Source organism: Macaca mulatta, chromosome 4 (genome assembly GCF_049350105.2).
Source record: "Macaca mulatta isolate MMU2019108-1 chromosome 4, T2T-MMU8v2.0, whole genome shotgun sequence".
NCBI lineage: Eukaryota > Metazoa > Chordata > Mammalia > Primates > Cercopithecidae > Macaca > Macaca mulatta.
The window spans coordinates 21,378,929-21,406,646 of record NC_133409.1 but is presented as its reverse complement, the minus strand read 5'-3'; the positions used below and the strand labels follow the sequence as shown (position 1 = coordinate 21,406,646).

The window sequence follows — 27,718 nt, the reverse complement described above, 5'->3', positions numbered from 1 at the left end:
GGAGGCCAAGGCAGGCAGATCACGAGGTCAGGAGTTTGACACCAGCCTGCCCAACATGGTGAAAGCCCACCTCTACTAAAAGTAGAAAAATTAGCCAGGTGTGGTGGTGCACACCTTGTAATCCCAGCTACTGGGGAGGCCAAGGCAGGAGAATCACTTGAACCCAGGAAGCGGAGGTTGTGGTAAGTCGAGATCACGCCACTGCACTCCAGTCTGGGCAACAGAATGAGACTCCATCTCAAAGAAAACAAAAACAAAACAATAAAAAATCAGTTATATAATTTTAAAATCTATTTTGATATTAGAATATAAATGGCTCTATGATAAAAATTATAGATGTCGTTTTCCTCAAATTTTACAATAATAGTTGTAAAAAATGGCATCTTAAAAAATGTATCCCAAATCATCAGAACTCTGACCAGTGAATTTACTTGTGATGCAATCAGCAAAAATATTAGTACATAAAAGCAGAAAACTCAACTCATAGTTTTTCTTTTCTCCCGAAAGCACACAAGCCATTAAAAAAAATTTTTTTTAAATGTCAAATTCATCACAGGAATAAGTAACTGAAGAATCAAAATTAACTATCATCTTTAAAGTGCTGGGGCTTAATAGGAAAGTTATTAAAAGTGGTATTTGAAGTGCTGGGGCTTAATAGGAAAGTTATTAAAAGTGGTATTTGAGCATTCGACTTCCTTAGAATTCTTTTATGATGCAGCCAAGGTGGCAACCTTTTCCAAATTTATGTACATATTAAGTGTCCATACTAATGTCACAAAGGGACTGAGAGAGTTAACACTAAATTGTTACATTCACCCAAATATTCATGCTCTATTTAAAGAGGGATAATGGTGTCACCTTTATTTTCAAATCTTTCAAAAACTAGCTTTTGAATATTTTCCCCATGTTTCAATAAGTAAAATTACCAGGAAATTACAAACGAAATATTAAAATATATGTCAAGATATGACTTTTTTTTTCCAGATGCAGATGCAGAGAAATATTCCTTCCCTTTAAAATTTTTTTTAAATTTTAAGTTCCAGGGTACACATGCAGTATGTGTTTTGTGACATAGGTAAACATGTACCATGGTGGTTTGCTGCACCTATCAACCCATCACCTAGGTATTAAGCCCAGCATGCATTAGCTATTTTTCCTGATGTTCTCCCTTCCCTGTCACCCACAGGCCCCAGTTTGTGTTGTTCTCCTCCCTGTGTTCTTATCATTCAGCTCCCACTTATAAGTGAGAACATGCGGTGTTTGGTTTTCTGTTCCTGCGTTAGTTTGCTGAGGATAATGACTCCACCCATGTCTCTGCAAAGGACATGATCTCGTTCCTTTTTATGGCTGCATAGTATTCCATGGTGTAATATTCCTTCTCTTTAAGCAAGTTTTTAAGTCAAACATAATTTTGTGGGGAATCATTTGAAAAGAATGTTGCCATATGAACTGTGCTTTCTTTGGATGCTACTAAGAATGACTATGGATGAAGCTAACCTAAGAGATCTTGCCTCACAAGTCAACAGATGCCATTTTGTGAGTAAAATGAGCTATATCAACACTTAGAATGACAGATGAGCTAACATGTGCTTGAAAAGTAAAGGAAGTATTATAGATTCCCAGTTTGTAATAATAATGCGAAGCCTATCTGTTTCCACTTAACCACATCACCTGTCCTATACACTGTACAGAAATTAATGATCTCTATTACAGTTTTTATTCTGAGTGTGAAAGAATAATACTAAATTTTCTTTGTCCCTGATCTATCAGCTGTTGTTCTCTGAAATTTAAACCTGGACAAGAAGCTTCTAAATTTTACTAATATTAAAACAGTATTTGCCATATATAGGAAACAAAAGCTATATAACTACAGTAACTGAACTAAAATTATAAATAGGAAGAAAAGTATATTTAAATTTGATCATAGATGGTTGACAGTTACTCAAATCCTTAAGACTTATGATGACTCCCTTTTCTAATCTCTCTAAAGTTAAAAAATAATAATATGGAGATTTAGAAGGAGGAAGTTGTGAAAGATATCATATATGCAAACCTACAAATGCTTGTATAGTAAGTGTTCCCTATTTAGTCTAGCATGAAATCATAAGAATTGTCATGTACTCTAATAATCTATTTCTGATAGTTCCCTTAAGGCAAATGTTCTTCAAACCTTTTCTTTAAACTAAAACTAATATGGATAGGCAGATGATAAATAGAAGCTAGATGATAAAGATATAGAAATATAAAAGTTTCACAAATCAATGTTTCTATTTTTTATTTTAGTCTATTTCATTAAAAAAGAAAGAATTTGATCAACTAAATAGATTTCAAGACCCACTAATAGATTGCGACTTGAAACTTAAAAACATTGCAGTGAGGTTACTGTGTATGTGTAGAGAGATACTGTTCATGTTTACTTTCAAAGTTTAAGGGTATAGACCTCTAAGAACTATGAAACTGAAATAATGACTTCTGAATGCTTTCTAACCTACATAAATCTGACTGATAAACACAATAAAGCATCAAGAAGATGGCGTGATGCTTTAGCCAAACAAAAGGCAAAAGTAGAGCCAACTTTGATTAAATTGAAACACTTTGTGGCATTTAGAGGCATGCTCATATTGGCAGAAGGAAACTGTAGCAAGTAGATAAGGTTTAAAGCAAGACACTATCTCTGTTTGTCCAAGGACCACGTAGCTCTTCCAATAGGAAGATCACATGTTTATGAGGTACAACAAGAAATTTTGCAGTAGTTAGAGTTGTAAGGCACCAGAGGTTCCCCACAGCCTAAAAGCTATCAGCTCATCAATGAAAAGGTCCACCTGGTTGATCTAGAGTCTTCAGTTCCTGCCACTGGGAAGGATACTTCCAAGAACTGCATTTTCTACCCTACACCTGGCATATTCTGTCACCACCTTGTCTTAGATTTTTATTAATTAAAGAATAACTCTTCCCCTCAACAAGGCTCCATTTATAAATAATTGTATGGCACTAGTATTTATGCCAATGTAGGCTGCAGTCTGCTATTACAGATGGTACTGATATTACATCTCCAAACATGACATTTTCATTTATTACTATTCACAAAGTGAATGTCATTGCCCTAGATCTCTATGATCAGAAACAGTCAATAGCAGAAAGAAACAAAAAACAAACAAACAAACAAAAAATCACCTACAAGTGATGTAGGAAACAGAGTCATGATCAGGAATTTTTGCTGCATTGGATATCGAGCTTTGAAGAAAGGCAAAGACTTGCTTGCCTTCTTCCAGCAGCAAGGATTCAACTAGACAGTAAAGGACTGAAATTGGAAAGTATTTTTGTTACCTGTTCTAAGAAATCATTAAAAAATCAGATTTATTCACATACTCTTATTTGCCTGGGGACATTTTAATTGATCAGTGACTTGGGTTAATTATTCCCTCTAAATTCTACACTTGACAGCTCAGCTTAAACCTGAGGCATTCAGAAGGAAATACATCAAAATGCAACAGACCTGGGTGGGGGGCATTTCTATGCATCTGCACTGACTTTGAAAAACACACACATGTGCACGTGGATTTTAACACATTTTGGGACATACGTGCATGAATCTCAACAGGCTGGGAATCATTGGGGAAAGTAGATCCTTTGAATGCACCCTTCAGAGCAGCAAATATTTCTGTGGCAGGGGAAGTAGTTTCTAAATATTTTGGATGCTTACCAATAACACTATTAAAGTTCTCACATATTTTATTAAAAGATGAGAGAGAAGAAAAACTATTTTTTGGCTTAAAAAAACTGTTATATAAGCAAGGCTCTGTTGATGGCATGCAAAAACATAACTTGTTTTTATGGCTAAAGGGCAGGAGCCAGGGAGGGGCTCATCACTCATCAACACTTGATCCTTCTAACTAGTACTGGAGAAGAAGAAACATTGTTCTCTGGATGCAGAGAAAACCAGAATGTTAGTAAACGTGAAGGTGGGAGAAATATTATTAGTGAATGTCACACCACTCAAATAAGTAGAATTTATTTTTTGGAAACATGTTAGAAAGATACTAAGGCCTCACTAAAACCATAGCTCCATTTGGTTTAGGCAAAACTAATAATGTGAGATGGTGAAAAGAGGAGGCATCTGCTTAAGGGTGTGACTATGGATCTGTAGTAATGAATTTGGACGCCTTAGTTATTCAGACAGAATCTGGTGAGCAGAGACTACAACAGGGGCTATGAGTGGTGAGGCTTTCTATGCCTCAGAATTGTAGGAATCGTAAAACACTCGGTGTGGCTACTATCGCTCAAGATGAGCAGCATGGGAGGGAGAAGCTAGCATTGGATGGAAATCCAGAGTTGTGGGATTCGGGAACATCCTGGCTCTACCAACAACTCAGGTTACCAGAATAAGTCACTTTACCAATGGGGTACCTGTTTACTCATTCTCAAAGTGAGAGAATTGTTTCATCTACAAGATTCCTTTAACTTTAAAATTCTATGACTCAAAGTTCCTGAGCTATGGAACTATGCCTTCTAGATCAAAATTGTCTAGTAGAAATATAATGTAAGCCATTTTTGTAACTTTAAATGCTTTATTGCGACATTAAAATATGTTTTTAAAAAGGTGAAATTAGGTCTTACAATACTTTTATGTAACACCCTATGTCCAAAACATTATCATTTTAATGTAAGTCTTTGAAATCTTGACTAGCTATGCATACTTCAAGTGGCCAATAGACACATGTGCCTAGTGGCTCTGTCTACCATATTAGATAACATAGCTCTAGCCAGTTGTGTAAAGTTCACAGGATACATTTCTCTTTGATGCTCTGAGCCATAGTTCCAAAGACTAGAACTATTCACCAAAATTACTAGAGGATCTTAAAAATGTCTGAGCCCCCCCCCGATTCCTTGGCCATGGATCATGTCTTATATCTCTCCAGACAAATCTGAAGTGCAGCCTGTCCATACCAGTCTACAGGACAGCGTTTCAAAGCCTCTTTGCTGAGCTAACAGCCTTCATGCCATTCAGGGGTGGGTTGAACCAGGGAAGCAATAGTCATGTGGTTAGCATCCTCTTCAGGGATCCTCCAGATAGTTATTGGGAGAACTATGTTTTGTCTAGTATGTGAGTTGGAAGATTTCAACACTAATTCTATGACACCATAATTGTCTTGTTATTGAAGGCTATTTAACTTTTTCAAGTTAAAATGTATTAAAGAACAATGAGCTAATGTAAAACAAAGGAGGTCAGATTGCACTTTGCCAGGATGTGTCCACTTGTTGCCTTGATGGAGCTGCAGCTGTAGTTACAGATCTACTTTTGAGCCTGCTTAATATTTGCATTGTAGACTGGTTGCGCATAATCTTCCTAGGACTGATTCTCACCTTTGAGTGTCTGCAATTTAGTATTAACAGACTAGTTGAGATCACATATCAAATTGAGGAGTCCTATAATGCTTTTATTTTACTGACATGAAAGAAGCGGGTATATGTATTGGAAAATTCCCTTTTAGATTTCTGAAATCGTTTAAGCATGGACCAAGGAGGCTACTGTACTAGGGCAGAAAACAGAAATTAGGCTAAATGAGCCCTAGCCAGCATTATCCTAAAAGGAAAGGAAATAGGAGTCTGTGGCCTAACTGGAGCAGAAGGCTTAAAAGTATCAGCTGAAAAACAGTTGGTAAATAAGTAGTAACCTGAGGCTCTACAGTCTGGTCATACCTAAAGTGTTCAAATTAGAAAAATGTGAAGGTTTGAGGAAGGTACACAGAAATAGTGAGTCTCATACAATGCTGGTGGAAGTACAAATTGGCACATTCCTTTGAGAGAGGATTTGGAGGACAAATACAGGATTTGGAGTAACAAATCTTTAAAAGGTATGTAAATTTGCATCCAGCAATTCCACTCCTTAGAATATATGCACATATGTGTGAAACTGTATGTATGCAAAGTTGTTCAACATGGTATTGTTTAAATTAGCAAAATACTGAAAACAACTCAAGTGTCCAATAATAAACATGCTTAAATGAATTATGCACATAGGTATGTGTGCCTTTATATATGTATGTGTATATGTAAAAATGTGTAGTGTGTGTTATATTTGTGAACAAGTACAATGGAATTGACACCAGTGTCAAGTTTGGAGTATTTCCATGGAAAGCACATTAAAAAGCCAATTACAGATTATTATATAAAACCTGTCACTATTTTATTATAAAAAGTAATGTAACCAAAAAAATGTAACTACAGCAACAATTGTGGGAAAATAAACAGAAAATTATAATTTTTATATAGGTGTTACAAGAATGCAAGTAATTTTCATATCATTTACAGAATTATGAACATGGATTTCATGTTTCTGCCCAGTGGGGTCTGTTTTCAGATTAGACCCATTCTGAAGATAAATGGTCTCACCAAAAGCTGAAAAATACCATCCTTTCCTTAGATGGGAAGAGCAAGTTTCTTGAGCCACTTCCCATTTTGACAGAGTTGTAACTGAAGTGCTTGTAAGGCCAGATTATATGACAATTCCATGAGCTTCCTGGTTCCCTTACTATACAAACCCTCCACCCACTCTCCCTTAAAATAACTCATGCCTTTTGAGACAGCATGAGGGGGCAACTCTGTTACTTATACCAGAAAAAAAAGCCTGACTCAAGAACAATGACTGACCTCCAGAGCAGTTGTAAGGTCCACGTGAGGTTATGTTGTCTAAGCTCCTAGTAGCACATAACATAAAACAGGCTTTCAATAAATATTATTTACTGTTCTCCAATCTCCTAAAAAATTTTAAAGGGATTTTGATCATTAGATTTATATAGTCTGGGTCAACATTTACTTAACAAATCTCTAATCCTTGCCTCATATCTCAAGGACCTGAACTAATATTATTATTTTTTTCTTTAAGAGAAAGACTGTATTTCAGGAAATATTATATCCAAGTATTGCTCTAGATATAGGTGTACTTTTGCAAGCCATCTGAAGTCTAGATTCTTGAAAGTGTCATATCATTCTTTAAAAGTGGATGGCATTATAATTCAGTATCTGAAGACTGCTCACCTCTACTCTAAAATATTTTCTCAGAGTCTCAGTATATGACATAGGAGTATGTTTAGATTGATTATAAGGTTTTTTTAAATTAAAAATAATTACCAAATTGTTTTACATCAGCCATTAAGGCTCACAAAAACCAAATATCTTTGTAGACAATCTCTCGCCAAATGAGAACAGTTATAAAATAAGCTAGATATCTGTCTGAATCCCCTTATGTGACAACAGTAAGTGTCCAATGGTTGGAGCCAGTCAGATCTATGATCAAGTAACAGCTGTACAATGTATTTGTTCCATAACCTTAGGCAAATTTACTTAGCCTCCCCAAATCTCAGTTTTCTGGGAATATCAATGTCCCATCTTTTGAGAGTATAAGGATGAGAAATAAAGAATGTAAAGTGTTGGACCCAATGCCAGGAAGTGTAAATGCTCAATGGTAGCTAGTAGTATTATGATTGAAACATAGTTTATTTAAAGAACCTTACTGAGAAACATTTATAAGATTTTCTGGAAATTAAGAGGGCATTCATGAAGAAAGATATTTATTCCAAGTAACTATCTATGACATAAACAGATTTATTTGGAATACTACAAAGGAAAATATCCCTTAATTTTCCACCCAATATTACCTAACACACACATGCACAATTCCATCATGACTACTCCCCCTTAGCAGTCTCTTCATTTTTCCAGAGCAAAAGTAGGACATAAAGTTCCTTCTCCTGAACCACAAGTTGGAGGTCATCATCAGTTCATTTGGAAAAATAGCCATCAGTGTTTACACACACACAGACCCACACACACAAACACACTACTCGTATGGATATTTGAACTATAAATTAGTAAAGACCTAGATTTTGATAGTTAGCTAACATAAACGAATGAGGTAGTGGGGAAGCCCAACCACTTATGATGACCACAAGACTCATATCTCTCTCTTACCCTGTTAAGGGACTATTAAGTCCCTGATGGACTTGTCTGACAAACACATTACACAGTCATACAAATCATTCATTCTGGAAGAGAGAAAGAGAGAGAGGGAGGAGGAGGGGGGAAGGGGAAAGAAAGGAAAGAAAGGAAGACTTCATGTGTAGGGTATGTATGTGGGGTGGGCTGGAAAGCTAGGTGAGTTTTGGAAAGCCTATTTTTTGCCCACCCAGAGCTTGCCCAGACTTGTCCTAAGGCTGTGTTGCAAAATGGGTAATGATTTCTCTGCCAGGTCTGTTATTGGAATGAGTAAAGTCTCAGACCTAACATTTTTTTTTTTCTTGGCCATCTTACTCCTTCAACACAAACATCTGAGGCTGTGGTGGTTTTAAGTATGCTCCTCAAAGCATCCCAAAGTTCCTGTTTCTTATTTCTCAATTTCTTGATGTTTACTATCCAGTTCAAGAGCTACTGACCTCTGCCTCACCCAGCACTAACCCTGTGGATTTTAAGTCCTTATGCATTTGAGAACCACTATTCCAAGCACAATTAACCTCCATTCAGAGTCTAGAAATTAGGATCAATAACCTATGCAAATTCAGCACCATATTGAGAGATTCTTCTGGAACAGGTGTTTTATCATTTGAGGAAGCTTGGTGTTCGGAGAACCCTTGTGATCAAGAGAAAAATGGTTCTGACCAGCCATTTCAGTTGAATTGATTCTTGGACACAGGACCGGGGTAAGTTAAGGTCTAAAAGGATTGGTTGTACCAAGGAGGCCATGAGTAGATATATAGAGAATAGTTGATTAGCTCACACAAATATATGGAGAGTGGTGATTCTAAAAACAAACACTTAAAATCAAGAAATGTTATAGCTAGGCATCTAATTGGTTCCTTTCATTTTACATATTTACAGGCAGAATTGAGGTTCAGAGATATTAACTAACTTTTCCAAGGGTTTGAGCAGAGACTGAAATGAGCTTTGTTTACAGGCCAGTGTAACCAAGGAGGTTACAGAAATTAATAAGGATTTAATATCAGGACTTAAATTTCCCATAAACTAAAGAGAACCACTGTGGGATAGAAGAACTGCAGTTACTAGAAAGGTGCATGATAAAATGTAAAAGACAACTCCCCAGGTTCTACCAAAGTTGGGATAAATCTTCCTTAAGGCCTTTGTCACTATTCATAGTTCACCAGGGTGCTTTCTGATTATAAACTGAAATTCCTAAATTCTCTGAGTTTAGAATTGGAATACTCTGATAGACAGTAAAGACTATTTTAATCAACAGAGACTGCTTATTTGAACTAAGTTGATTAAGTTGAGTTTCTAAAATCACTTACTGAGGACTCTGAATTCATGAAAAACAATCCAAGATGGTCAATATCCCTTATGCTTTTTTTTCCTCTTTGCAGAACATTATTAAACATTTCATTATTATGTAGCTATTTTATAATGAGGTAAAAATAATAAAGGTATTTATAAATAACAAACATCACTATAACAGAGTGGAATAGAATGTAGTTGTGATATATTTCACCAATAAAAATATAATCAACTATAAAGATGGTTCCTAGGAATTTAAATGTTAATGTTACAACTTAGCATATTTCTCAAATAAAAGTTTTAAGATGTGAAGAAGTATCAGGTTCATTTTTTATCTTCTACTGTACTCAAAACAGACCCTTTGTTTTCTCTCTCAGGTACCAGCAAGGGTTACTCTGTTGCTGCCAAGAGATTTTGGTAAGAGACAGCCAAACCGAGTCAGATGACTGTTCTGTTAAAATAAGAGTTTCAAGACTGTAGACTGATGAGATGGGGATTCAGTGAAGGCAAACATTCCCATCTCTGTTAGAGGAAAGTTATAATGGCATTGAACTATTTGGAAGAGAAGAGAAAAGGAGACAAAGAAGCAATCTTGCTTAATCACAACAAATGTTCTATTGAACACTATGTAAAAACAAACTATAATAGCAATAATATTAGTCAATTTGGGAGCTTTTAAACAAATGAACATTCTTTTTTAAGACTGTAAGTTCTATGTAAAATAATATAATGCAGAACAGAGACTAGACTAGAATATTTCATAAAACAGAAGAACTTTCAGGACTTTTTTCCAAATGGAAGATATGCCAGGAAAATCTTTATACAATTAAATAGTCTATGTTCGTCATGTCTAAAGGCGTGGAAAACACCCAAAAGCTATTTTTTTTATTACTTGGAGTCAGATTATTTGGTACCATACACGTTTAGTGAATAGACTTGCATGGAACATAACTCATCTTTGAGAATATCATCATAGCAGTCCGGACTTGCCTGACCTTTAGAGAGCCATATACTTTTCTGTCTAAGGAATAGTCTTGAATATCAGAATTACTAAATGAGTACAAAACAGTGCCTGCCTGACTGGGTTTTTTGCTACCTCAAAGAATAGACAGTTGTGTCAGTTGGCCTTTTTTTAATGATTAATGGGGTAATGATGCTTCTGTTTAATACCTTTTCCTGAGATAATCTGGGTAGAAGCTCATGACCCTGCAAATTCTAAATTTAATTCTCAGTTCGCGTTACTCAGAATTCACTAGAGTAAGCTTTTGTGATATGAAAAGAAGAGATTCAAGTTCTTTTCTCTGAAGAGTTCTCATGTAATCATGCTTTAAAAAAAAGAATTTATTGCCACAGAAGTTAGAAGTAGAAGATTTCCACTCTATGGGGAAATAAGTCAGTCCTAGAATAATGTAGACCCATGCACATTGATCTGCATACTCTTCCTCAATCATATCATCTTGAGCAGTTTTTATGAAGGCATATGAAATGGCCTGATCACTTTTCAGTTTTCTTACTATCCTCTTATGAGATAAGTCATTTTGACATAGGAAAAAAGCAAGATATAAAATTTAAAAATGAAACTAGATTTGAGCTAATTAGTCTCTTAAAGTTACAAGGTCAGATTCCTAAACACTATAAAAGGGAGTAGTATATTTAGGTATTTTAAAAAAAATATTTGCATGTAAACATGAAACAGAATTAATATGTAAGTGATTCTTTTAAAGGTAGTAAGTGGTGAGCTTTTGGTTATGGCCAAGTGAGACAAATTCTCTCTGTAAAAAGCAACTATAAAGCTGGATAAAATTGACAAAAACAATCATTTTGGCACTCTGAAAATCAACCAAAGGCACACAACAACCTGAGAAGCATTTAGGCTTGAAAAACTGCTGAATATAAGAATAATGAGAATCTGTGGCATTCTAGCCTGAAGCTACTCGCATATCCTCCCTCCCCTTACTCCTCACTTCAGTAAGGACAGAGGATTTGTAGAAGCTGGCCAGCCCATGAGGACGGGCAGCTTCTCTGTTATGATCAATGAGAGCTCACTCAATCTAGAGTGATGAGAAACGACCACTCCCAGCAGCATATTTGGTAAAAATGCTGATCTCTGAGGCAGGTAAACAGGGAAAGCCAATGGCTCTACTAGTCTGAGGCTGTAGTCACAGTTGGAGAATATTACTCTGGCTTTGTATATTTCCTGGAGAAGGCCCGAGCTAGTCACTCAATCCTGGCTACCCCTGAATTTGTTTGCATAAAAGAGAGGATAAGAAAAGATCCAGTGGTAAGTAAAAGCTGGAGCTTGAGTAGGCTTGAGAGCACCTGAACTCTTGAGTGAGTTCCCTTATCACATAGAGATCCTTTGGCAAAAGACAGAAACTTCATTGGCTCAGGGGTTTCAGCACAACCTCTATCCAATCACTAAGCCATACTGGCATGGGAAAACCTTTAGGAATCCAGGTTTAGAGATGTGTATGTATGTATATGGGAGTGTGTGTGTAGATATACTGTAGATATACATATATATGTATACATATCCATTATATATTAGTGTATATAAATATTGTTACATATGTATATGTATGAGCATGTATATGTATATGTTTTATTATACTTTAAGTTCTAGGGTACATGAGCACAACATGCAGGTTGGTTACATATGTATACATGTGCCATGTTGCTGTGCTGCACCCGTGAACTCGTCATTTATATAAGGTATATCTCCTAATGATATCCCTCCCCCCTCTCCTCACCCCACGACAGGCCCTGGTGTGTGATGTTCCCCACCCTGTGTCCAAGTGTTCTCATTGTTCAGTTCCCACCTATGAGTGAGAATATGCGGTGTTTGGTTTTCTGTCCTTGCGATAGTTTGCTCAGAATGATGGTTTCCAGCTGCATCCATGTGCCTACAAAGGACATGAACTCATCCTTCTTATGGCTGCACAGTATTCCATGGTGTATATGTGCCGCATTTTCTTAATCCAGTCTGTCATTGATGGACATTTGGGTTGGTTCCAAGATTTTGCTATTGTGAATAGTGCCACAGAAAAACATATGTGTGCGTGTGTCTTTATAGCAACATGATTTATAATCCTTTGGGTATATACCCAGTAATAGGATGGCTGGGCCAAATGGTATTTCTAGTTCTAGATCCTTGAGGAATCATCACATTGTCTTCTACAAATAGTTTACAGTCCCACCAACAGTGTAAAAGTGTTCCTATATTTCCACATCCTCTCCAGCACCTGTTGTTTCCTGACTTTTTAATGATCACCATTCTAACTGGTTTGAGATGGTATCTCATTGTGGTTTTGATTTGCAGTTCTCTGATGACCAGTGATGATGAGCATTTTCTCACGTGTCTGTTGGCTGCATAAATGTCTTCTTTTGAGAAGTGGCTGTTCATATCCTTTGCCCATTTTTGATGGGGTTGTTTGATTTTTTCTTGTAAATTTATTTAAGTTCTTTGTAGATTCTGGATATTAGCCCTTGGTCACATGGGCAGATTGTAAAAATTTTCTCCCATTCTGTAGGTTGCCTGCTCACTCTGATGGTAGTTTATTTTGCTGTGCAGAAGCTCGTTAGTTTAATTAGATCCCATTTGTCAATTTTGGCTTTTGTGGCCATTGCTTTTGGTGTTTTAGTCATAAAGTCCTTGCCCATGCTTATGTCCTGAATGGTATTGCCTAGGTTTTCTTCTAGGATTTTTATGGTTTTAGGTTTAACATTTAAGTCTTTAATCCATCTTGAATCAATTTTTGTATAAGGTGTAAGGAAGGGATTCAGTTTCAGCTTTCTACTTATGACTAGCCAGTTGTGCCAGCACCATTTATTAAATAGAGAATCCTTTCCCCATTTCTTGTTTTTGTCAGGTTTGTCAAAGATGAGATGGTTGCAGATGATTGGTAATATTTCTGAGGGCTCTGTTGTGTTCCATTAGTCTATATCTCTGTTTTGGTACCAGTACCATTCTGTTTGGGTTACTGTAGCCTTGTAGTATAGTTTGAAGTCAGGTAGCATGATGCCTCGAGCTTTGTTCTTTTGGCTTAGTATTATCTTGGCAATGTGGGCTCTTTTTTGGTTCCATATGAACTTTAAAGCAGTTTTTTCCAATTCTGTGAAGAAACTCATTGGTAGCTTGATGGGGATGGCACTGAATCTATAAATTACCTTGGGCAGTATGCCCATTTTCACAATATTAATTCTTCCTATCCATGAGCATGGTATGTTCTTCCATTTGTTTGTGTCCTCTTTTATTTCACTGAGCAGTAGTTTGTAGTTCTCCTTGAAGAGGTCCTTTACATCCCTTGTCAGTTGGATTCCTAGGTATTTTATTCTCTTTGAAGCAGTTGTGAATGGAAGTTCATTCATGATTTGGCTCTCTGTCTGCTACTGGTGTGTAAGAATGCTTGTGATTTTTGCACATTAATTTTGTATCCTGAGACTTTGCTGAAGTTGCTTATCAGCTTAAGGAGATTTTGGGCTGAGATGATGGGGTTTTCTAAATATACAATCATGTCATCTGCAAACAGGGACAATTTGACTTCTTCTTTTCCTAACTGAATACCCTTGATTTCTTTCTCTTGCCTGATTGCCCTAGCCAGAACTTCCAACACTATATTGAATAGGAGTGGTGAGAGAGGGCATCCCTGTCTTGTGCCAGTTTTCAAAGGGAATGCTTCCAGTTTTTGCCCATTCAGTATGATATTGGCTGTGGGTTTGTAATAAATAGCTCTTATTATTTTGAGATACGTTCCATCAATACCGAATTTATTGAGAGTTTTTAGCATGAAGGGCTGTTGAATTTTGTCAAAGGCCTTTTCTGCATCTATTGAGATAATCATGTGGTTTTTGTCTTTGGTTATATTTATATGCTGGATTATGTTTATTGATTTGCATATGTTGAACCAGCCTTGCATCCCGGGGATGAAGCCCACTTGATCATGGTGGATAAGCTTTTTGATGTGCTGCTGGATTCAGTTTGCCTGTATTTTATGGAGGATTTTTGCATCGATGTTCATCAGGGATATTGGTCTAAAATTCTCTTTTTTTGTTGTGTCTCTGCCCGGCTTTGGTATCAGGATGATGATGGCCTCATAAAATGAGTTAGGGAGGATTCCCTCTTTTTCTATTGATTGGAATAGTTTCAGAAGGAATGGTACCAGGTCCTCCTTATACCTCTGGTAGAATTCAGCTGTGAATCCATCTGGTCCTGGACTTTTTTTGGTTGGTAGGATATTAATTATTGCCTCAATTTCAGAGCCTGCTATTGGTCTATTCAGGGTTTCAACTTCTTCCTGGTTTAGTCGTAGGAGAGTGTAAGTGTCCAGGAAATTATCCATTTCTTCTACATTTTCTAGTTTATTTGCATAGAGGTGTTTATAGTATTCTCTGATGGTAGTTTGTATTTCTGTGGGGTCGGTGGTGATATCCTCTTTATCATTTTTTATTGCATCCATTTGATTCTTCTCTCTTTTCTTCTTTATTAGTCTTGCTAGTGGTCTATCAATTTTGTTGATCTTTTCAAAAAACCAGCTCCTGGTTTCGTTGATTTTTTGAAGGGTTTTTGTGTCTCTATCTCCTTCAGTTCTGCTCTGATCTTCGTTATTTCTTGCCTTCTGCTAGCTTTTGAATGTGTTTGCTCTTGCTTCTCTAGTTCTTTTAATTGTGATGTTAGGGTGTCAATTTTAGATCTTTCCTGCTTAATCTTGTGGGCATTTAGTGCTATAAATTTCCCTCTACACTCTTCTTTAAATGTGATATGTTGTGTCTTTGTCCTCATTGATTTCAAAGAACATCTTTATTTCTGCCTTCATTTCGTTATGTACCTGGTAGTCATTCAGAAGCAGGTTGTTCAGTTTCCATGTAGTTGAGAGGTTTTGAGTGAGTTTCTTAATCCTGAGTTCTAGTTTGATTGTGGTCTGAGAGACAGTTTGTTATAATTTCTGTTCTTGTACATTTGCTGAGGAGTGCTTTACCTCCAACTATGTGGTCAATTTTGGAATAAGTGCAATGTGGTGCTGAGAAGAATGTATATTCTGTTGGTTTGGGGTAGAGAGTTCTATAGATGTCTATTACATCTGCTTGTTGCAGAGTTGAGTTCAATTATTGCATATCTTTGTTAACTTTCTGTCTCATTGATCTGTCTAATGTTGACAGTGGGGTGTTAAAGTCTTCCATTATTATTGTATGGGAGTCTAAGTCTCTTTGTAGGTCTCTAAGGGCTTCCTTTATGAATCTGGGTGGTCTTGTATTAGATGCATATGTATTTAGGATAGTTAGCTCTTCTTGAATTGATCCCTTTACCATTATGTAATGGCCTTCTTTGTCTCTTTTGATCTTTGTTGGTTTAAAGTCTGTTTTATCAGAGACTAGGATTGCAACCCCTGCTTTTTTTTGTTGTCCATTTGCTTGGTAGATCTTTCTCCATCCCTTTATTTTGAGTCTATGTGTGTCTCTGAACGTGAGATGGGTCTCCTGAATACAGCACACTGATGGGTCTTGACTCTTTATCCAATTTGCCAGTCTGTGTCTGTTTATTGGAGCATTTAGTCCATTTACATTTAAGGTTAATATTGTTATGTGTGAATTTGATCCTGTCATTATGATGTTAGCTGGTTATTTTGCTCATTAGTTGATGCAGTTTCTTCGTAGCGTCGATGGTCTTTACAATTTGGCATGTTTTGCATTGGCTGATAGCGGTTGTTCCTTTCCATGTTTAGTGCTTCCTTCATGATCTATTGTAAGGCAAGCCTGGTGGTGACAAAATCTCTCAGCATTTGTCTGAAAAGGATTTCATTTCTCCTTCACTTATGAAGTTTTGTTTGGCTGGATATGAAATGCTGGGTTGAAAATTCCTTTCTTTAAGACTGTTGAATATTGGCCCCCACTCTCTTCTTGCTTGTAGAGTTTCTGCCAAGAGATCCACTGTTAGTCTGATGGGCTTCCCTTTGTCGATAACCCGACCTTTCTCTCTGGCTCCCCTTACCATTTTTTCCTTCATTTCAACTTTGGTGAATCTGACAATAATGTGTCTTGGGGTTGCTCTTCTCAAGGAGTATCTTTGTGGTGTTCTCTGTATTTCCTGAATTTGAATGTTGACCTGCCTCGTTAAGTAGGGGATGTTCTCCTGGATAATATCCTGAAGAGTGTTTTCCAACTTGGTTCCCTGTCACTTTCGGGTACACCAATCAGACATAGATTTGGTCTTTTCACATAGTCCCATATTTCTTGGAGGCTTTGTTCATTTCTTTTTACTCTTTTTTCTCTAAACTTCTCTTCTCACTTCATTTCATTTATTTGATCTTCAAAAACTGATACCCTTTCTTCCACCTGATCAAATCGGCTACTGAAGCTTGTGCATGCGTCACATAGTTCTCATGTCATGGTTTTCAGCTCCATCAGGTCATTTAAGGTCTTCTCTACACTGTTTATTCTAGTTAGCCATTTGTCTAATCTTTTTTCCAGGTTTTTAGCTGGTGAGGAGCTGCTTTCCTTTGGAGGAGAAGAGGCCCTCTGACTTTTAGAATTTTCAGCTTTTCTGCTCTGGTTTCTCCCCATCTTTGTGGTTTTATCTACCTTTGGTCTTTGATGATGGTGACGTACAGATGGGGTTTTGGTGTGGATGTCCTTTCTGTTTGTTAATTTTCCTTCCAACAGTCAGGACCCTCAGCTGCAGGTCTGTTGGAGATTGCTCAAGGTCCACTCCAGACCCTGTTTGCCTGTGTATCACCAGCAGAGGCTGCAGAATAGCAAATATTGCAGAACCACAAATGTTGCTGCCTGATCTTTCCTCTGGAAGCTTTGTCTCAGAGGGGCACCACATGTTCTCACTCAAAGGTGGGAATTGAACAATGAGAACCCTTGGACACAGGGCCAAGAACATCACACACCAGTGCCTGGTGGGGGGTGGGGGGCTGCGGGAGGGATAGCATTAGGAGGAATACCTAATGTAAATGACGAGTTGATGGGTGCAGCAAACCAACATGGCACATGTATACCTATGTATCAAACCTGCATGTTGTTCCCAGGTACCTTGGAACTTGAAGTATAATAATAATGATTAAAAAAATGACAGCAATGAATCAACAAATAGAAACTCTCAGGTGATAGAAAAAGGAATCAAATGCATATTGTGTATTGGAAAACTGAAGTGAATAATTCACTAGAAGCACTGAATAGCAGATTCAAAATGGCAGAAGAAAGAATCAATGAACTTGACAGATCAGCAGAAATTATCCCAGCTGAAGAAAAGAGACCTGTGGGACATCAAGTATACCAATATACATATAATGGGAGTTCCAGCACGAAACAAGAGAGAGAAAGGGACAGAAAAATATTTTTAAAAAGAATGACTGAAAACATACTAAATTTGACTAAAAACATTAATCTGCAGATTTAAGAAGTTCAACAAACCACAAGCAGATAAACCTTCTGCCTGAAACTTTTCTCCCTGGCTTTCTGTGATTCTGTATTCTCATGAGTCCCCTCACACTACTTAACTATTTCTTTACTTTGTTGCTTCGTCGATCCTTTTTTCTCAGTGACTTTTAAAGTCCCATGCAATTCATATATTTGTATACTCCACACTCGCACACAGAAATTCCATCTATTTTCATAATCTATCAGTAAAGAGACATTCAAAACTTACAATAGGGTTTCTATATTTCTATTGCCTGGTTAATAACGTCTTTGTGGATGTTTCACTAGCATCCTAAATGCAGAATGGAGATTCTTCTTCTGTTCCATATTTCTATAATTTTATTAGCACCAGGAATGGGCAACAGACATCTCAAAACCTGTTACCTTTAACATTTCCTTTTTCCGCCGGGCGCGGTGGCTCAAGCCTGTAATCCCAGCACTTTGGGAGGCTGAGACAGGCGGATCACGAGGTCAGGAGATGGAGACCATCCTGGCTAACATGGTGAAACCCCGTCTCTACTAAAAAATACAAAAAACTAGCCGGGCGAGGTGGCAGGCGCCTGTAGTCCCAGCTACTCGGGAGGCTGAGGCAGGAGAATGGCGTGAACCCGGGAGGCGGAGCTTGCAGTGAGCTGAGATCCTGCCACTGTACTCCAGCCCGGGGAACAGAGCGAGACTCCGTCTCAAAAAAAACAACAAAAAAAAAACATTTCCTTTTTCCTCAACTATGTATTCAGTTGCCAAGTCATATGAATTCCACTGACCATTGTCTCCCTCCTCTTCATTCCCACTGCTGCTTCACTAGTTCAGGATTTCATTACTTGCTCGCCCAGATTGATCCTACAGCAGTAACTGGATTTCATGACTCTGTTTTCTCCTTTTTTAAATTCATTCAAAACATAGTAGTCAGATTAATATTCCTAAAGCACAGCTCTGATCATTTCACATTAAAACAACAACAAAAAGATATGATGGTTTTCCTTGGCTCATAAAATCTGAATTTCTTAGCAGAACATTCCTTTCCAAACTGTATTTACCACTTCCCTTCACCAACCCCCAATTCCAATTGTGGAAAAAATTGGCTACTTTTTTCTATTCCACTGAAATAAACCATAAGGTTTTAAAAAAAGAAAGAAAGAAAAGTGGGGGGAATGTTATTACTTTTGGGTGGGTACATGTTCCCTGAAAACTTGTAAATGTTCTAAGATTTAATATTATGTAAGTTTTTGGAAGCATAGAGCAGCCACATCAGCTATGGGAGATGAAAAGATCAGGACACGTGGTCATGGAATATGATGAACAGATGGACAGGACTGCGGTGGAGGAGATCTCACCCTGCACTTTTTCAGCCAGTTACAGACAAGAAGACAAACTCATTTATCTGCTGAACAGGAGCATGTTACCAGTAAATGGATACAGATGAACAGAGCTTCTAGCACAGGGTGCATGAGACAAATAAGACAAAGATTGGAGCAAACATTTCTGGGACACTGTTTGGCTATTTGGAGGCATAGAGGAACTTGTAGTTCCACATGGACCTGGGCAAAAATGTCTGGGCAAGCCCTCAGAGGTCCAGAGACTCTTGACAATGGGAAGCTTGATTAACTGTCATGAAGTTGCTTCGTTTTTATAAACATGCTGCTGACACCCTGTACAACACTTGGTTGGAAAATGGAAAAAGCTTTCTATCACTTTACAACTTTGTAAATAGAATAAGCTGTGTGGATTTTGCACATTAGGTAACAAAAACTGCAGTTGCTGATTGGGTGTGGGTCAAGTTGCTTAGCTGAGCCTGCCACTCTGTCTCTCTGCCTAAGCCAAAGGTAATCTTTGGTTCTGTCTGTGAATTATAATGAATTCTAAATTCACAAGATCCACATTTAAAAAATTTAACTGTGAAAGGATGCATAGTAGGCTGGGTGCGATGGCTCACACCTGTAATCCCAGCACTTTGGGAGGCTGAGATGGGTGGATCGCCTGATGTCAGGAGTGTGAGACCAGCCTAGCCAACATAGTGAAACCTCATCTCTACTAAAAATACAAAAAAGTAGCTGGGCGTGGTGGCAGGCACCTGTAATCACAGCTACTAGAGAGGCTGAGGCAGGAGAATTGCTTGAACCCGGGAGGCGGAGGTTGCAGTGAGCCGAGATTGCGCCACTGCACTCCAGCCTGGGCAGCAAGAGCAAAACTCCGTCAAAACAAAAAAGAAGAAAGAGAAAGAAAAGAAAAGAAAAAGAAAGAAAGAGAGAAAGAAAAAGAAAGAGAGAAAGAAAAGGAGGGAAGGAGGGAGGAAGGAAAATGAAGGTTATTCAGAACATCAAACACAGACATGAAGAGTAACAAAGCTCCTGTTAGAGCAAAGAACTGATGAAGTTTATTCTCTGTGGTGGTGGTTCTTTGGCTTACCTGACAAAATCAAGGTAACTGCAAATGTCTTCTAGTTCCTGAAGTTATAGTCTTCATAATCATACCAAATTTCATAATGCCCCTCAAAACTGCTAAGGGTGTTACTGAATGCAGGAATACAAAGTCTAAATAAATTAGAATAGACTGAACTTACAGTCAATGTCATCAGTGCCATTTTTTAAAAAGAAAATTACACATTTTTGCTTACTACTAATGGTCATAAGAAGAATGTAAAACCATTTCACTGTAACATATCTGAATTCTGTCTTCATCAAAACATAATTTTTCTAAATCTTTTATTTGACCTCAAGACTCCTTGTAATCATCAGTAATATCAACGCTTTTCAATTTATCTGGATGAATTCTGCAATTAGAGTGTTTCTAGTTTTATTTATTTATGTATTTATTTATTTATTTATTGAGATGGAGTCTTGCTCTGTCACCTAGGCTGGAGTGCAATGGCGCAATCTCGGCTCACTGCAAATTCTGCCTCCCCAGTTAAAGCGACTCTCCTGCCACAGTCTCCTGAGTAGCTGGGATTGCAGGCATCCACCACCATGCCCGGCTAATTTTTGTAGTTTTAGTAGAGACGGTGTTTCACCATGTTGGTCAGGTTGGTCTCGAACTCCTGACCTCGTGATCCTCCCACCTTGGCCTCCCAAAGTGCTGGTATTACAGGCGTGAGCCACCACGCCTGGCTATTTCTAATTTTAAATGATAAATAATGATACTGTAGTAAAAGTTAGCTAAAGCAAATCTCACACAAAGCAACTTTTCTTGTGTATATTTTCCTCATGTATATGAGGTACTGTAGTATGGCAGTGAGGAGCCAGGGTTCTGGAGTCAGCTCTGTATACCAGTTCTACCACTTATAAACTCTGTGATATTCAGCTAATATTCAATACTCTCTGTGCTTCAGGTTCCTTATGTGTAAAACAGGGATAACGATAGTGCACTGTACTTACAGCACATGGGATTATTACATTAAAAGAGATAAAATGTAAACACTGGCATTATTAATAAATCACTATGATTAGCTATTCTCATTATAGTCGTGCTGTTTTATTGAATCTATAGTCATGAAATGTAGCCTTACATATAGTGCTGACAATAAAATTATTATTTAATATGACTCTTGAAAGCTGAATTTAGTAAGATTAATATTTTTTACTACAAAGACTATGAATCTAGCCTAAAATACATAGGCAGATATTTTGAGCACAATATAATTGTAAAATTGGAATTTGATGTTACCATTTTTTTTTTTTTTTTTTTTTTTGAGATGAAGTTTTGCTCTTGTTGCCCAGGCTGGAGTGCAATGGCACAATCTCGGCTCATTGCAACCTCCACCTCCCAGGTTCAAGAAATTCTCCTGCCTCAGCCTCCCAAGTAGCTGGGACCACAGGCATGTGCCACCATGCCTGGCTAATTTTATATTTTAAGTAGAGACAGGGTTTCCGCATGTTGGTCAGGCTGATCTTGAACTCCCAACCTGGGGTGATCCACCTGCCTCGGCCTCCCAAAATGCTGGGATTACAGGCGTGAGCCGCTGTGCCTGGCCTACTTTTTTCTTTAAAACATGCAAGCAAATACATCAGACCATGTGTCACTCAGGTAGGTGGCATTATAGTACTAATTTTTAAATAATACTGCCTTATTTTTAACACGACTCTTAGAAATTATAACTTATATTCAGATGAGCAAGACTTTGGCTAAAATTAACTATATCACATTATCTAGCATTCTGTAGGCTTGCAGACTAAATGCTAGATAACTATTTAGATTCTGTCTAGGTCATCAAGAACTTTTTCAATAGGAGTATTTTCTGTTCATATACTGCAAGATACATATTTTTAAATTCTTCTTCTGTAAAACAGATTTACATTAAATACAGTCAAAATAAAATTCTTCCTGGATTCCAAAGGAGTTGATATCTGACTACAAATGGACATCAGGGACATTCACATGCTGAACATAATTCTGAGAGAGGTGTTTATGACTAAGTGCTGTTACAGTTTCTGGGAATCCATTGTTTTGGACCAGCTTTCTGCACCCAGACTCCCACAGATCAAACCAAACCAAAATAGTGTCACTCATGCAAAGTGCCTCATAATCAAACTGAACTTTAAGGAAGCTGGTATAGCCCCAAACAGAGCAGTTTTTCCTGAAAACAGGAGATTCACAGCAACTAGTCAAAGAGCTCAATCTTCCTAAGTCAGCATAATAAAGAGGTCTTCTCTGTTTTAACTCTTACAAGAAAAGTGACTTGTTGTAACTTACGTTAACCAACACACTTTTATTTATCATTCTGTTGTCTTATTCCCACCTTACAAAAACCAACCATTCTATCATATCCAGTGGATCACTAATTCTGTTTTATAGAATGAAGTGTTGCCTGATTCTAGAATCACAAATAAAAGCCAATTAGATCTTCAAACTATATTTGTTGTATTTTTTCTTTAACAGTACAATCAAACAAAAGAGAATAAAACAATACCTTTTTAAAAATCTAACTTTTAAGTTCAGGGGTACATGTACAGTTTTGTTACATAGGTAAACATGTCATGGGGGTTCGTTGTACAGATTTCTTTGTCACCCAGGTATTAAGCCTAGTACTCATGAGTTATTTTTCCTAACACTCTCTCTCTTACCACCCTCCACCCTTGCATAGACCCCAGTGTGTGTTGTTCCCCTCTTTGTGTCCATGTGCTTTCATCATTTAGCTCCCACTTACAAGCGAAACCATGTGGTATTCGGTTTTCTCTTTATGTGTTAGTTTGCTAAGGATAATGGCCTCTAGCTCCATCTATGTCCCTGCAAAGGACTTGATCTTGTCCCTTTTTATGGCTGCATAGTATTCCATGGTGTATATGTACCGCATTTTCTTTATCAAGTCTATCATTGATGGGCATTTAGGTTGATTCCATGTCTTTGCTATTGTGAGTAGTGCTGCAATGAACATACATGTGCATGTGTCTTTATAACAGAGTGATTTACATTCCTTTGAGTATATACCCAGTAATGAGATTGTTGGGTCAAATGGTATTTCTGTCTTTAGGACTTTGAGGAATCACCACAGTCTTCCACAATGGTTAAACTAATTTACACTTCCACCAACAGTGGGAGGTTCCTTCTCCGCAACTTTGTCAGCATCTGTTATATTCTGACTTTTTAATAGCCAGTCTGACTGGTGTAAGATGGCATTTCACTGTGGTTTTGATTTGCATTTCTCTAATGATCACTGATGTTGAGCTTTTTTTCATCATTGTTGGCTGCACTCATGTCTTTTGGAAAGTCTGTTCATACCCTTTACCAACTTTTTAATGGTTTTTTTTTCTTGTAAATTTGTTTAAATTCCTCAAGATGGAGTAAAGACTTAAATGGAAAACCCAAAGCTATAAAAACTCTGGGAGATAACCTAGGTAATACCACTCTGGACATAGGAATGGGCAAAGATTTCATGACGAAGATGCCAAAAGCAATAGCAACAAAGGTTAAAAAAAAAAAAAAAACAAAAAACCCAAAAAACAAAACAAAACAAAAAATGAGATCTAATTAAAGAGTTTCTGCACAGCAAAGGAAACTATTAAGAGTGAGCAGGCAACCTACAGAAAGGGAGAAAATTTTTGAATACAATATTTTTGGCAAAGAGAGCCTTATTCTCTGGATATAGTTTGTGAAATGTGGGCTTTATGTGAATTAAGAGACCAACAGGAAGTAGAATTATTGGTGAATCACTTCAAATGGAAAAATGAGGTAGAATCCTTTATCTTTCAGAATATAATTTGACTTTAACTCTGCTAGAAGGTAGCAGAGTGCTTTCAAGCTTTCTTTAAAAGGATTGAAATAGGGACTTGCCTACTCTGAGTAAAAGCCTTGAGAATAACATCTCATCTAGTCATTCAGTAGACAATTGTGTGATATGCTGAAGACACAGAGACACAAAGATAAGAACTTGTCCTCAAGAATATTATAATCTAATGTTGGGAAACAAATGTGTAAATAGATTAGTACAACAACGTTCACTAAGTACAATACATTAAAATAAAGCAGCTAGGATAGAGACTATAGCAAAGAGTCAAACTTCTTTCACATATTGCAGAATTTTGGAGGGTTGTTTGTTTTTGAGAGGGGTTCTTGCTCTGTCACCCAGGCTGGAGTGGAGTGCTGCAATCATGGCTCACTGCAGCCTCGACCTTCTGGACTCAAGGATTGCAGTATTTTGTAAACTGCATTGTTTTACCTCTGAATAGGGAGCAAAAGGCATCAAGTAATGTAATTAAAGTGACCTTTTTAAATTTAAAGGGAAATTTATAAATGTATAAGGAAAAACAGGATATCTTTTTAAAGGATGCTTTTATAAACATGGTGAAAGTATATGTGGTTGAGAATGAGAGAGAGCTTGTTTAGGTGGTGGCTCTTCCACTTAGTAGATTCATGGATTTATTAAAAATCTTTCTCTTTCTGAAGCCTCACTTTTCTCATCTGTAAACTAGATATGTACATACCATAAAGATCAGCTGAGACATGCTATGGTTTGAAAATCCCCTCCAAAACTCATGTTGAAAATTAATTGCCAACATAACGGTATTGGGAGATGGGGACTTTACAAAGTGATTAAGTCATGGGGACACTTTCTTCATGGATTGTCATTATCACAGAAATGAGTTATCTCAGGAGTTTGGCACCCTTTTTCTCTCTGTCTCATGCTCTCACTCTCTCTCACATTATCTCATCATGTGATGCCTTCCATCATGTTATGATAAAACAAGAATGCCTTCACCAAATACAGTCCCTCAGTCTTGGACTTCCCAGCCTCCGGAACCATAAGCCAAATAAATCTCTTTTCTTTATAAATCACCCAGTCTCTAGTACTCTGTTATAGCAGCAGAAAATGGACTAAGACAAGGCACAAAATAGGTCAGTGCTTTCCACTGGGATGCATGAATTTATGTGAATATATGTAAATTCTATTCTCTTTTCATTGAAAATTTTATCCTGAGGAAGTACATTTACCAATTTTCACATTAGCAGTGAATGAGAATTCCTGTTGCTCTACATTTTCTCCCACAGTTGGGATTATCAGTATTCTTAATTTTAGCTATTCTAAAAGAAGTCTGGTGGTATATAACCATGGTTTTAATTTGCATTTCCCTGAAACAAAGAAATTTTATTTCTTTTACCTTTTCTTATACTTGTTGAAGAAATCAAAGACCTTTTCTTATACTTGTTGGCAATTGGGGTATCTTTTTTTGTGTGTGAAATGCCTGGTGAAGTCTTTTTGTCCATTGTTCATTAGATTTTCTTATATATTGATTTAATTTGTAGATGTACTTTATACTGGGCACAAGACTTACATATGTAATATATTCTACCATGTAGCTTGACTTTTTACCAATTAAAGGTGTCTTTTCATAAACTGAGGCTCTTAATTTTAACTCACTCTAAGTATCAGTCTTTTCCTTTATTGTAAGTACCTTTCTTTGTATCCTACTTAATATATAAACACTTAATTTAGTTCAAATATGTGTCTTTTTCTAAACTCCAATTTGTTCCAATGATTTTTTGTCTATTCTTACACCAATACTATACTATCCTAATTATCACAGACATAAGTATGAATATCCAGTAGAGCAACTCCTCTTACCTTTTCCCTCCTATTCAAGAGTGTCTTGTCTATACCTGTTTCTCTTCATTTTTGTTCATATTTTAAAGAATTGAGTTTCAAACTCCTTTTCTCCCTGTGTGTGTCTCTCTCTCACAAACACACACACACACACACACACACGCACACACACACACGCACACACACCCCAACTGGGATTTTGATTTGAATTTCTTTGGATCTAAAGCTCAGTTTCAGGAAAATTAACACTTTAAAAATGCTGAGTCTTTCAATATATAAATGTAGTATAGGTATTCATTGATTTGTGTTCTTTAATGTCTCTTGGGAATGTTTTATGTTTCTTTTACAACTGCTAAAATATTTATTTTTAGGTTTTAAATATTTTTGATCCTATTATGATTATTTTCAGTTTCATTTTCTGTTGTTGCTCATCATAGAAATGAAATTTTTAAAATCTACAAGTCGAGATTAGAATTGAGTTTAACAAGGTTGCTGGGATACAATCTTATTAAACTCAATTCTAAGAACTATTGGTAGAGTCTTTGAGTTTTTTTACATATACAGTCATAGCAAATAATGACAGTTTTACTTGTTCTTTTACTTTTAGATGGAGTCTAACTCTGTTGCCAGGCTGGAGTGCAGTGACGCGATCTTGGCTCACGGCAACCTCCGCCTCCCGGGTTCAAGGGATTCTACTGCCTCGGCCTCCCAAGTAGCTGGGACAACAGGAACGTGCCACCATGCCCAGCTAATTTTTGTATTTTTAGTAGAGACGGGGTTTCACCATGTTGGCCAGGGTGGTCTCGATTCCCTGACCTCGTGATCTGCCTGCCTCTGCCTCCCAAAGTGCTGGGACTACAGGCGTGAGCCACTGTGCCCGGCCTACTTGTTCTTTTCAATTCTTCTTCCTTACCACACTGATTAGGACTTTTAGTAGTAGGTAGCCTAGAAATGTTGATAACTATTGATATGGTTCTGGGTCCTCACCCAGAACCTCATCTTGAATTGTAATCCGAATTGTAATCCCCATATATTGGGGGGTTACCTCGTGGGAGGTAATTAGATCATGGGGGCATCTCCCCCATGCTGTTCTCATGATAGTGAGTGAGTTCTCATGAGATCTGATGGTTTTATAAGGGGCTTTTCCCCACTTCGCATTGCACTTCTCCTTGCTGTCGCCATGTGAAGAAGAATGTGTTTGCTTTCCCTTCCACCATAATTGTAAGTTTCATGAGGCCTCCCCAGCCCTGCAGAACTGTTACTCAATTAAATCTCTTTCCTTTATAAATTACCCAGTCTTGGGTGTTTCATCATAGCATCAAGAGAATGAACTAATACAACTATTATCTTATTCCTGATCATAGAAAGAAAGCTTTCAGTATTTCCATGGTGTTTATTATTGGTGTTTTGTAGATACCCTGTATTTGATTAAAGAAGCTCTCTTCTATTCTTCATTTGCCCAAAGATATATTTTAATCATAAATAGATGCTTACTTTAACCAACTGCTTTTCTGCATCTAGTACAATGATCATATACTTTTTTCCTTTATTCTGTTAATGTCATAAATTCTCAGTTTTCTAATGTTAAACTAAACTAACATTGCATAATTGCAACAAACTCAACTTGTGTCATTTCATAGATACATGTTGTATGGTTATCTAATATTAAGAATTTAAGCATATCTGCTCATGATTGAGGTTGCCTGCAATTTTTTCCTCATTATTTAATGTTCATGTTCTCATATCAAAGTTGTGTTGACTTTATAAGCTAAGTTGGAGAACATCTTTGGTTTTCTGTTTTCTGAAAAGGCATAAAATCAGGGTTTTTGCTAGACTGGAAGGTTTAAAATGAGTGATTCAACTTTTTTGATTCATAAGGAGATTTTCATAATTTTTATTTCATCATGTTGAGATTTATGCAGTTGTATTTTTTGTATTTTTCTTATCCTACTAAGCTTATAATAAAATAATCAAAACATCAAA

The 27,718-nt window shown here is 37.1% G+C and overlaps 1 long non-coding RNA gene across 1 annotated transcript; it reads left to right on the top strand.

Annotated features, from left to right (window-relative positions):
• The first annotated feature begins 267 nt into the window (after nt 1-267).
• On the top strand, nt 268-27,718 carry LOC144340268 (uncharacterized). The gene is made up of 3 exons (XR_013416172.1): nt 268-1,536; nt 9,663-9,702; nt 26,343-27,718. It is a non-coding gene; the product is annotated as an uncharacterized LOC144340268 (long non-coding RNA).